At 36.0% G+C, this 10998-nt stretch overlaps 1 long non-coding RNA gene across 2 annotated transcripts; it reads left to right on the top strand.

The window, feature by feature from the left end:
* Nucleotides 1–3212: 3212 nt before the first annotated feature.
* Nucleotides 3213–6586, top strand: LOC145556021 (uncharacterized). 2 transcript variants are annotated; one of them, XR_014091679.1, is made up of 4 exons: nt 3213–3715; nt 3832–3938; nt 5134–5199; nt 6135–6586. It is a non-coding gene; the product is annotated as an uncharacterized LOC145556021 (long non-coding RNA). The 2 variants fall into 2 exon arrangements; XR_014091678.1 differs by having other exon boundaries at nt 3213–3938.
* Nucleotides 6587–10998: the final 4412 nt, after the last annotated feature.

Raw genomic sequence — 10998 nt, 5'->3', positions numbered from 1 at the left:
TCAATTTTGTCACAAAAGGAGAATATCCACCCCATGCTGACAAAAGAAAAAACGAGCCTTAAGACTCTTGGTTTCCCCATATGTGCTCATAAAAGACAAGTTACACAGAAGGGTACCTAAAGGTCGAACTCTTCTATGTGTAAGCCAAAAGGAAGCCCAAAGGGAAATGAGAGTAATCTACCAAGGAGTATGTGAAACACATGTAAATGGCAAAATGCTAGTCCAAAAAATAACGCGTGAAGGGTATTATTGGACTACGATAAATAGAAAGTGTCATCATTATGTCAAAAGATTCCCTAAATTCCAAACATACGCTAACTTACAACATGTTCCAACGTCCCTCCTCTACACCTATACATCACCATGGCCATTCTCAACGTGGGGAAAAGATATTATTTGAAAAGTCACTCCTCCAAGACCAGGAGGTCATGAATACATATTAGTAGCAATTGACTTCTTCACTACATGGGTTGAAGCAAAATCATATGCAAAACTCACTACAAAACATGTAGCACTCTTTATCGAAAGTAACATTGTCTACCTGTATGGAGTCCTACATAAAATGATAAGTGATAATGGAACTCACTTTCAAGTAGAATGTGAAGAATTGTTACAAAAGTATGGCATTCAACACCATCACTCTTATCCATACAGACCTCAGGCAAATGGTGCAGTTCAGGCAGCTAATAAAAATTTAAAGACTATCATCAAGAAGATGACATAAAATTACAAGGATAGGCCGGACAAACTCCACTTTGCTTTGTGGGGTTATCGCACGTCAATTTGCTCGTTAACAGGAAATACACCATTTTCCTTAGTCTCTGGGATGGATTTTATACAACATGTAGAGCTAGAAATACCTTCCCTACGCATCGCATTGAAAAGTAAACTCGATGAAGTAGAATGGACTAGAGCAAGATATGAAGAGCTAATTTTACTTGACGAAAAGTGACTAGAGGCTCTTTATCATACTCAATGTTATCAAACTTGTATGGCTAGATACTTCAACAAGAAAGTCAAGACAAGAAACATTAAAGTAGGAGACTTGGTGTTAAAATCATTAAGGAAAAATGTTTTAGACCCAAGAGGCAAGTTTAGGCCAAATTGGTCTGGGCCATATATTGTCAAAACTATCTAATCAGGAGGTGCTACAAAACTAACTGATATGGATGGCAATGGGTTCTCAAACATGACAAATCTTGACCAGCTTAAGATGTACTACCCATAATTACTTGCGTAGGATACTCAAGAGAGCTACGTTTGGCCTGATTCCTTAGGAAAGAATATGTAGACAACCCTTGAAGGGTGCGGCCATTTAATTTTTACGAATCTCGCATCCCATCGTCAACAATTCAACTCAAAATAATTGGCGCAAAAAATTTCATGACCAACGCATCCTAGAAAAGTTGTCGCTTGACGACATACATCAGCGTCGGCCGACAATTGCAGCGTTTGGCGACAAGGTGTAGCGCCAGGCGACGAACAACATCATCTGGTGACAGACTTTAAACTGCGGTGCCAATATTTCTGCATTAAAGTGGGCGAATTTTGGTGTATTTTTGAAAATTTTGACTTGCGTACTTGAATAATTTTAGAAAAATAATTAAGTGTTTTCATTGCTTTAATGAAAATTAAATTTCAATGTTGATTTAATTTTAAAAATCTGAAAATTGCATTAATAAAAGTAAAGTAAAATTACATTATTGATAGAATTTAAATAAAGCCTAAAAATAAATTAAATTGAAAATAAAATTGTCTAATAAATTGAATGAACAACAATGCTCTAGTCTTTCCTCTCTTTCTTTGCCCTCTTCTGATTTTTGTTAGCTTGTTCCTCTTCATCCATTACTTTTGCGAGAAAGCATCCCTTAGTGGTTCTGCATTCATTCTTGGTGTCAACAGTTGCTCCTTTAGCCATCACCCTAGTTTTCTTCTCTACTCACACATTCTATTTTGTAGAGTCAGCCTTTCTTTTCTCTTTACCTTTAGTAGTGTTTTTCTTCTTAGGCATAATAGGAGTCTTAAATTCAACCTTTAAACCTAGGATTTCCTTAACAGCAGCTTTCTTGTCTCTAGACTATTCTTCAAATTGGTTTTATTTTAAACTCTGTTTTTGTCCTTTTTAGGTCTATCAAGTAGCCAACCTTCACATCTTTAGACAAAGAAGGAGGAACTTTTGGGTAACAACTTCCCATAAAGGCCTAACACTCCAATAATTATCAAATCTCTCCATGTCTTGTGAAAAAGGAAATTCATAAGGACGATAAAAATCTCAAGAATGAATGGTTTGAACAAGGCAATACTGTCTTTTTACCCAACACGGTTAATAAAAAGTCAACTTTGATAAGCTAGTAAGACGACAAAATGATTGTTTGTTGACACCAACCATCTTCTCTATTTTCCACAAAGGGATGACCCACTTGATGGCAAAATCACAAGAGGTGAATATTTTACTCCACTCCCGGCGGCCCATCATTGTGGAAAAGCATTTCTTTCGCCTTACAAAGCAATTTGGTGTATATTTGTTAATATTGTCAGGAGGACTAATTAATTCTAGCCTCTCCATTAGCCACATCGGCAAAAATTCAATGCAAATAATTAGTATTACTATACAAAAATATATGTTTTTAATTTCTGTAATAAAAAGTATTATTTTTCTAACTGTAATAAAATTAGAAAGCCTCAAAGAGGTCTTTTTGGATTTTTCTGTAATTCATCCAAACTAAGCATAGATTCTCCAACAATTAATGGCATTGGATTCCATCCTGATTCAATTTGTTCCATGATAGACACTAAAATTGCTTAACCCTCATGATTATTTCCATTAGTGAGGAGACATTGGCTAAACATGCAAAAGAGGAAAGTTCTCCTCCTATAAACATGAAAAGACTCGGAATATGGTCTATCAAAGTAATGGCGTGTAAATTCTTTCACATTAACTACATTTCCATCTACAATATTTGTTTGATACCAGTATTTAAGACTAAAGAAACGCTCAAAATCCTTATAATAATATTCGCTCACATTAGTAATTACCGCAAGATATATGGAAGAGAAGCCTAGAATGGCACCAAATTCTTCTAGTAAAGGACCAATTTTATCATATTCTAATCTAAAGCAATGGTGCCTGGATCCCAATATTCTAAGGCGATATGAATAAAATCTACATCTATGTCTACACCCTTAATACCATAAATACCTCCCAACACTAGTACAAAATTGGGCTTAAGTAACACCCATTGGTAACACTTTAAAAAATTTAGGATTATTTGATTTTTACGTAACACTTTTGTAACATTGTCGTATTAAGTAACATATTTTGTAACACATTAATATTATGTAACACTTTACGGTAACACTTTTATATTAGGTATCACTTAGTTGTAACACTTAATTTATGCTCAATCCTTTTTATTTTTTTTCCTTATTAAATATTTTTTTTCTTCTAATCTCATTGTAGAAAAAAATGAGCGGTACCCTTTATTTTCCATTTTTTTGAACATCTCATTCTAATCTATCTCCTCCTCTCATTCTTGCTCAAATACCCATTCTCTCTCTGAATGAGTTTAGATTATACAATCAATGGAGTCGCCTTCATTATTAACAGCGTCATTCCCTGAATCAATCATCATCATCGATAAATACCATCATCTGAATCACAAGCAACATCATCAAATGAATCGAGAGTTCGAGAGCAAAGGAATAATAGCATACGGTACTACTACGGTGCTCATTACTTCATTATATCTTTGGTTATACAGCTCATCAATTCGTTGTTGCCTTGCGAAATTCATCACAAAATCAGTATTTTTCGTTCAATTTGTCATCTAGGGTTTCATTCGTCACAAATTCGCCATCTGGGGTTTCAATTGTCACAAAATCACAAATCCAGTTGAATTAGTCATCTCTGATTTCATCTAATTTGCGCTTCCAATAAGGTATTCTGTTAATTTTGGTGGATTTTCAACGTTTTTGGTTATGTTATCATTAATTTTCATGTGAATTATATTATTACAATCTAGTTTATAAGGTTTATATTGTTGGTTGGATTCTATTTAACTAATTAAAATTGAAATTTACATCTATTGTTATTCACGATTTTATGCATTTTTTTGTTTTTGTATATTAATGAACTTTTCTTGTTTAAAAGATGTTATATGTATCTTATTATTGATCTTAAATTTTATTGATTTTCCTATAAAGCATCAAATATTCATTAAGAATGATGTGAAGTTGTTAATTTTAACAGAAATAGTTGATTTAATTCCTAAATATATGTGAACTAGATGAATTCAACAGTCTTGGCGAGGCAGCAGCTGCAACCTTAAATCCCCACCCTAGCTATAGCTAGCATTTGAATGAAGTAGAACTAGGGAAGAGGTGAATCAGATTCTAGCCAACATTGGTGTTTCAGATTGGTATTCTTATCAATGTGCCTACTATTTGAAATTACTTTTACAATCTTCTACAGATGTGATAACATAATTTTCTTGTACTTGTTAGAAATATATATTCTGATAAAGTACGAACAAAATTTCAATAAGACTTTTCTAGATTTTAAACTATAGGAATGTCTTGGTGGTAGTGGCCTTTCTCTTCCAGAATTCCATGGACTCATAAAGAAACTTTAAGTTACTGAGAGGAAGATATCACAGGGAAAAGTATACAGATAAAATATCACAATACTAGCTACTACACACCTTACAAACATGATTAGAAATTTTGGCCATATATTAAGAAAGTAATAAAACAATGCAATTTAATAATAAGCTAAAAGGTGTCACCTGATTGTGTAATGCCCAACGGCTTACTCTCTAGCATTTGACTTTCTTTCATCCTTCAGGTTTGGCCACTAAGGTTGTACTCATTCAGATCATCTCCTTTCTTACCTACATTGATAGGAAACAATTACCATTTTCTAGCATGTTCATTTAACTGCCGAGGGGCAATCTGAACTATTATATAAGTGCTTTTTTTCTTTTTCTTTTTTTTTTCTATTTGAACTTGTTATGTTATGATTTTTGTAAGTTAGTGGTTAAGTGTAGTGTAACAAAATTTACTCTGACCTCTATTTTGCAAGTCAAATTTTCAAGGTCTCATATTTTATATAGTGACAAAGTTTACATTTGGCAGTTTTGAGCTGAGTGGTTTTAAGGTGCTTAGGCAGTAGGCGACTTGTGCCGGCTTCAATTGACTAAGGTAAATTTCTACCATTGGCACAATTTCAATGCACTTTTATCTTTTCATTGCGTGATTATAGCTTATCAGACTTTAGTATTGGCAAGAATAAAACCATCAGGCCGGGATGTACGTAGTCTAGAAGCTTTTTACATATCTATTGAGTTTAGAATTGCGTGATAACCCCCTACTTTATTGATTTGATGGTAATGAGAGTTTACAATCTTGGTTTGCTCAAGTCTTTATTTGTCTGATGGTAATGACAATTCACAATTGTTGTTTTGCTCAGTTATATCAGAATAAGATTGCTTTGTGTTACCCTTTTTTTTGTTTTTTTTTTTTTGTGTTACCTGATATGTATTTGTCTTTCTAAGTGGTTGAGACCATATTTAATTATATAAACCTTTCTGCCTTTGTAAATTTTATAAGCTGGTTTAGTACTCTTGGATAACCTGATACCTGAATTTGGGCCTGCTTCTCATGTTATAAAAGATGTGAATACTCTAAAGCTACATTTTGACACTTTAGATCAGATCAAGACCTTGTGTATCTTAATATATGTACATTATTCATCTGTTGGGTAAATTATAGAATTTGATGGTACTTCCTTGCGTAAATTTGATGAGCCCATGAATTATGGACTATGCTTTGAAATATGGATAATGCTGAATGATTGATGATATCTGATCATCTTTGTAATCAAAGTGGCACTTGCTGGATCAGGGATGATGTTGATTGATGAGAGCATATCTATCATATTTATATATCTATATATCTGTAGGTATGTGTAGGACAATAGGAGAGTTCTTTAAGATGGAAAATTGTTGCTGCAATCAAAGAAAGACATATGCTGCTGATACTATAAAAAAAATACTACCAACATAATGAGTGTCATATGGCATTATGATGTCCTTTAACAATGAGTTAATAAGATATTTTGCTCCTGTACTCTGCAGAATCTGGAGAAAATCAGGGGGAAGGAAGTGCTAGCTGCAAACACAGAAGAAATTGTTCGTGTAGAGTCTAGTTCAGTTGTTCAATCCCAGTTTGTGGACACGAAAATGGTCTCTTATCCCAGAATAGCTGTTGAAACTCAGCAAAATAGATTTTCCACTGTGATAAGTGCCGCACTTGCAACTACGGCTGCAGTTAGCACAAGTACTCCCAATGTTTTTTCTAGCTAGCTAGCTGCTGCTATGTGCTATTGTTACTACTGTTTGCTGCAACTGCGCTGACTGTTTTTTAGAGATTAAAGGTCTAAAAGAGACTGAAGTTCACTTTCTTTTTATTTTGATTATTAGATTGTTTAGCGAATAAAAAAATTGGTGTTTATGGATGTTTTTTGTAAGAACTATGAAATTAATTATTTCAATTCAAATTATTGACTATTACATGTGTTAATTTCAAATTTTTTTTGTTGCTGTACATATTAAAGTTATTTTAATAATAATAATAATAATAATAATAATAATAATAATAATAATAATAATAATAATAATAATAATAATAATAATAATAATAATAATAATAATAATAATAATAATAATAATAATAATAATAATAATAATAATAATAATAATAATAATAATAATAATAATAATAATAATAATAATAATAATAATAATAATAATAATAATAATAATAATAATAATAAATGTTACCTATTCATTAATATGGTGTTACATTAGTTTGCAAAAAGTGATACATAATGTCAAATAAAGTGCTATTAAATGTCAAAAGAAGATCGAAAAATGTTACCTAATAATGAACATAGTGTTACATTAGTTTGACAAAGTGATACATAATGTTGAAAAAGTGATACTATATGATTGAAAAATGTTACTAAAGATAAATAAGTGTTACTTAAGAAATAAGAAGTAACACTTTAAAAATGATACAAATGATATAATAAGTGATACATAAGAGGGTTTATGGTAACACTTCTGAAAGTGTTACCATACGTTACTCAAAGTGTTACATAAGACCTTAGGTAACATGGGCGGAAGTATCACCCAATAAACTGTTACCTATTGTCTATAGTAACACTTTTAACACTTTATGTAACACTTTTTGGGTGTTACTTGAGGTTAGTTTTGTACTAGTGCAAGTGAAAGAAATCAAGCTCTTTTCTTTTCTTAGCAATCAAAGATCTACACCACTTACGAGTAAAATCACTAAAGCTCTTAGACATGATTTCTTAATGAGAAATAAAGATATAAATATTGTTTTAATTTGTTCAAAATATACAAAATTCAGCAAATATGGAGGCTATTTATGCACAAAATTGGTACAGTTTGTTTCCCGAAAGGATTCGGAGAAAAAAGTTTAGCGCCAGGCGACAGCAGCAACGTCTGGCGACAATGGTCAATGTTTGGCGACAAAGAGTTGGCACGACGCCAATTTTTTGCGCTATGCAAATATGTTTTTCCGATTATGACTCGATTTTGTACATTGACTTTACGATTTTTTGACCTCTTGTCTCAAAACCCAATCCAAACACTTTTCGATTAATTTAAGCTTAATTATTTTTACGTTTATTTTAGTCAAAGTTTACTTTATTTTTCGTTTTTTCTTTTTTGGGGAGAAAGTCGAATACCCTCCATTAATGATAAAATTAGTCACATTTTTTCACCCACTCATATGCATATAACATGAAAAATAAAAATGCATAGATAAATATGCATAATAAGTTTGTATATACAGTGTGTCTAATATAGAAGTCATATAATACAAGCTATCAAAGTCCTACAAGTAAAATAAAATAAATACAGGTGCAACTACGGTACTGGAGGACGCAAATGGGGAGGAACTCCCAAAGTATCAAAGAACAAAGCAGATCGCGGGGTTAACAAAGTAGGGCAAGCCCTTCCAAGCTCACCTTGATGCTGAATAGCCAATGGCTAAGGATGTGGCGGCTGCAGCGACAACGAGCCAACCTCGTACGTCCCACCACCCCCTAGAGTAGCCGATGTCAAGCGTCCTTGGCCTGTCGGCCTAACATGTGCACCCTTAGACAAAGAGCCTGAACCCTCTGATCTCTCAGCAATCGCCATCTCCGACCAGCCACCGTCACCTCTAGAAGAGGTACGACGACGCATTGAGCTAGACCCGGATCTCTCTCTCCTAGCCTCGGGTCTCGTCCGAGTATATGGAGGAGGAATAGGCTATCCCTGAGAAAATAAATCATGTAAGATGCAAAATGAGTAAAAAAAGCATGAGATAAGGATAAGAAAATACCTCTGCAACAGTATCGTCACGACGACAAGAGGCTCAATCCCTCAATCTCACTAGTTGGTAGCGAAAGGCGTCCAAACCCCTCGCCATCCTCGTTCCCACCTTGCGAGAGAACTGTCAAGAGACAAGTCAGTAACAATCAAAGATATAAGTATAAGTAAAACGACAAATAAATGACTTACCCAAGTCTGGTGCAGCGGTATCGATAACTCAATAAAGCAATGATCCAGAGGTGCCACGGGATCATCTCCTCAACTGGACCATACATCCCTTGATAGCTGATGGATATGGGTGGAGAAACGAACTCTACATGTGCATCGTGGCAAAATAAATCTAAGTAGTAAGTATCTACATGGGGGCTATACAAAAGGCAAACACAGAAAATGAGGAATACCTCCACCACTCCCTCTAGCAAAACAGGAGGTGGAGCCAAAAGTGGTAGCAACGTCTCTGCATAGCACAGCTCTGAACGGGCATGAGTCCGCCAAAGCGTGCCCACTAGTGACCTACTCGCCAAGTTTCTCAATCTCGCCTTGTCAAACATATGCCAAGGAGGACGAGCAGGAACAACAAAAGCCTCCGAGGAGTGCTGAACAGCCATTCTCTCGCCTAGATGCACCGCAACGTCATACGTCGTCTAATAGTATCGGCGCTGAGCAGTGTATTGCGCAGCAAGCGCAAGAATGTCGAGATCGGCCCACGCTCGAAACATTACCGTAGGCTCCTACAAAATGCATATTCATAAGAGAAAGTCATACTAAAGGTACTAAAAAGTAAGTATTCGAGGAACATATCGTGATGATCAACTCACGAACGCGAGTTATAGTAGCCTCGTCAGTATGACAGCCTCCATAACAGGAAGCAACGAGGAGCTCGCGAGGTGAGGGTCTCGCCGGCGTGGGAGACAGAAAATACTCGAAGAACCAGATCTACGAGAATAAAGAAATGTCAATAAAACCTAAAACAGATATAGGGCTAACTTCAATAAAGAAAATAAAGGATACCTCTAAAAGTCTCCAAAAGCTGGAAAATGCGATTTCTACCTCGAAAGAACCATGTTGACTAGAAAGTCGCAATCCGACTAGGAAGTCCATGTAGGCTAAGCTGGTCGAATCAAATGACCCGACCATGTGAAGGTCGCAATGAGAAGGCAAGTAGTAGAGTAGCACTTGACTACCTCATCCAGGCGAAAAGGTCCCTGGCAGCAAGAGCTAACATGCACACCCGCTACTTTGGGGTGGTTGCCACGAGTGTGGACCAGCGGAAAAATCGAGAGCTGAAATGCATCGGCTCAGCCTCACTACGAGCCCTAATAGTAATAGGGCCTAACAACTCTAGTACCTCTGGAGAAAAGACGTGATCTCGCAATCAAATGGAAGCGCGACCGAATAAAACTCCAATCCCGAGAGGAGAATGAAGTTGGTGGGGGTAATTGTCATCTCACACCAGGGAAAATGGAAGGTGGTTGTGGTGTCCCAAAAGAACTCCACCAAAGCTAGGACCACATAACGGCTTTGTCCGAACGAACATAGAGCTCGAGTGGCTCGTAACGGGGGAGTTAAGCCACAAGACACCCACAAGCGGCGTAGATCGTCATGGTCGCTGAAGTAAGTGTTGTAGAAGGAGCCAATGGTCTCGTTGCCGGAACCGTGGCTGCGAACTCTCCCACCATGGATCCCACGCCAAACCCGCTTCGAGATGTGAAACTCGGGCACAAAGTACAAAGTGTGCTCATACCACATTGGGAACATCCCTAGAGAAGAAGAGGTCCCTACGCCGGCATCAACGCGATTGTCCTCCCGATGAGCCTCCCTAAAACGAGAATCGGAACCTTGTTGTCTAGCCATGCTATACTATGCAAAATAACAGTAAATTAAAGGTTCTATAGTATCAAAGGTTCGCCTGGCCCCATGATACTATGTTCGCAAATAAAAAACAGAGTACGTAGTTCTTAAATAGAGCATAATTTCAATACAGGCAGAAATAGCAATTTTCAACAATTGAACAATTTCTTGCAATAATTTTACAAATATTGTGACAAATTGGACAAGAATGGCTAGCAAAAATACAAAGAAAAAGCCGTATTGATCTCACAAACTCAAGGGGATAAAAAATGACAAGTCTTAAAATACTCTATAGGCAATATATAAAAAAAATTAAGCAATTTCTTGGCACAAGATTGAACAAACAAAGTAAATTATCCGTAACTGGGTTCGAAATTTTCGAAAACCTGCAGAAAAATATGCGCAAAATCAGCAAAAACCGAGACAAGTATGAGTAAAAATTACATGGATAGGGAAACTATATGAACTAAGCTTCGATTTGCAACAAATTTCAGCGAATTTGGATGAAAAACGAGCAAGAACAAGCAAAGTGAGTTTTGAGCGAAACGCGAGCAAGCAGCAACAACCACGGCAAACTAAAGAAGAAAGGGGTTTTTTTCAAAAACCCCGACATCTGCGCCAGAAAACAAGCTTGTCGCCAAGCGCTAATGCCTGTCGTCTAGCGACAGGACAAAATCCTAGCGACAACACGTATCAGCGTGCGCTGGTGTGGCGATAGGATGCATGACCCCCATAAATGATT

This window comes from Chenopodium album, chromosome 8 (genome assembly GCF_948465745.1).
Source record: "Chenopodium album chromosome 8, dcCheAlbu1.1, whole genome shotgun sequence".
NCBI classification, from domain to species: Eukaryota; Viridiplantae; Streptophyta; class Magnoliopsida; order Caryophyllales; family Amaranthaceae; genus Chenopodium; species Chenopodium album.
This window is presented reverse-complemented; position numbering and strand designations above follow the sequence as displayed.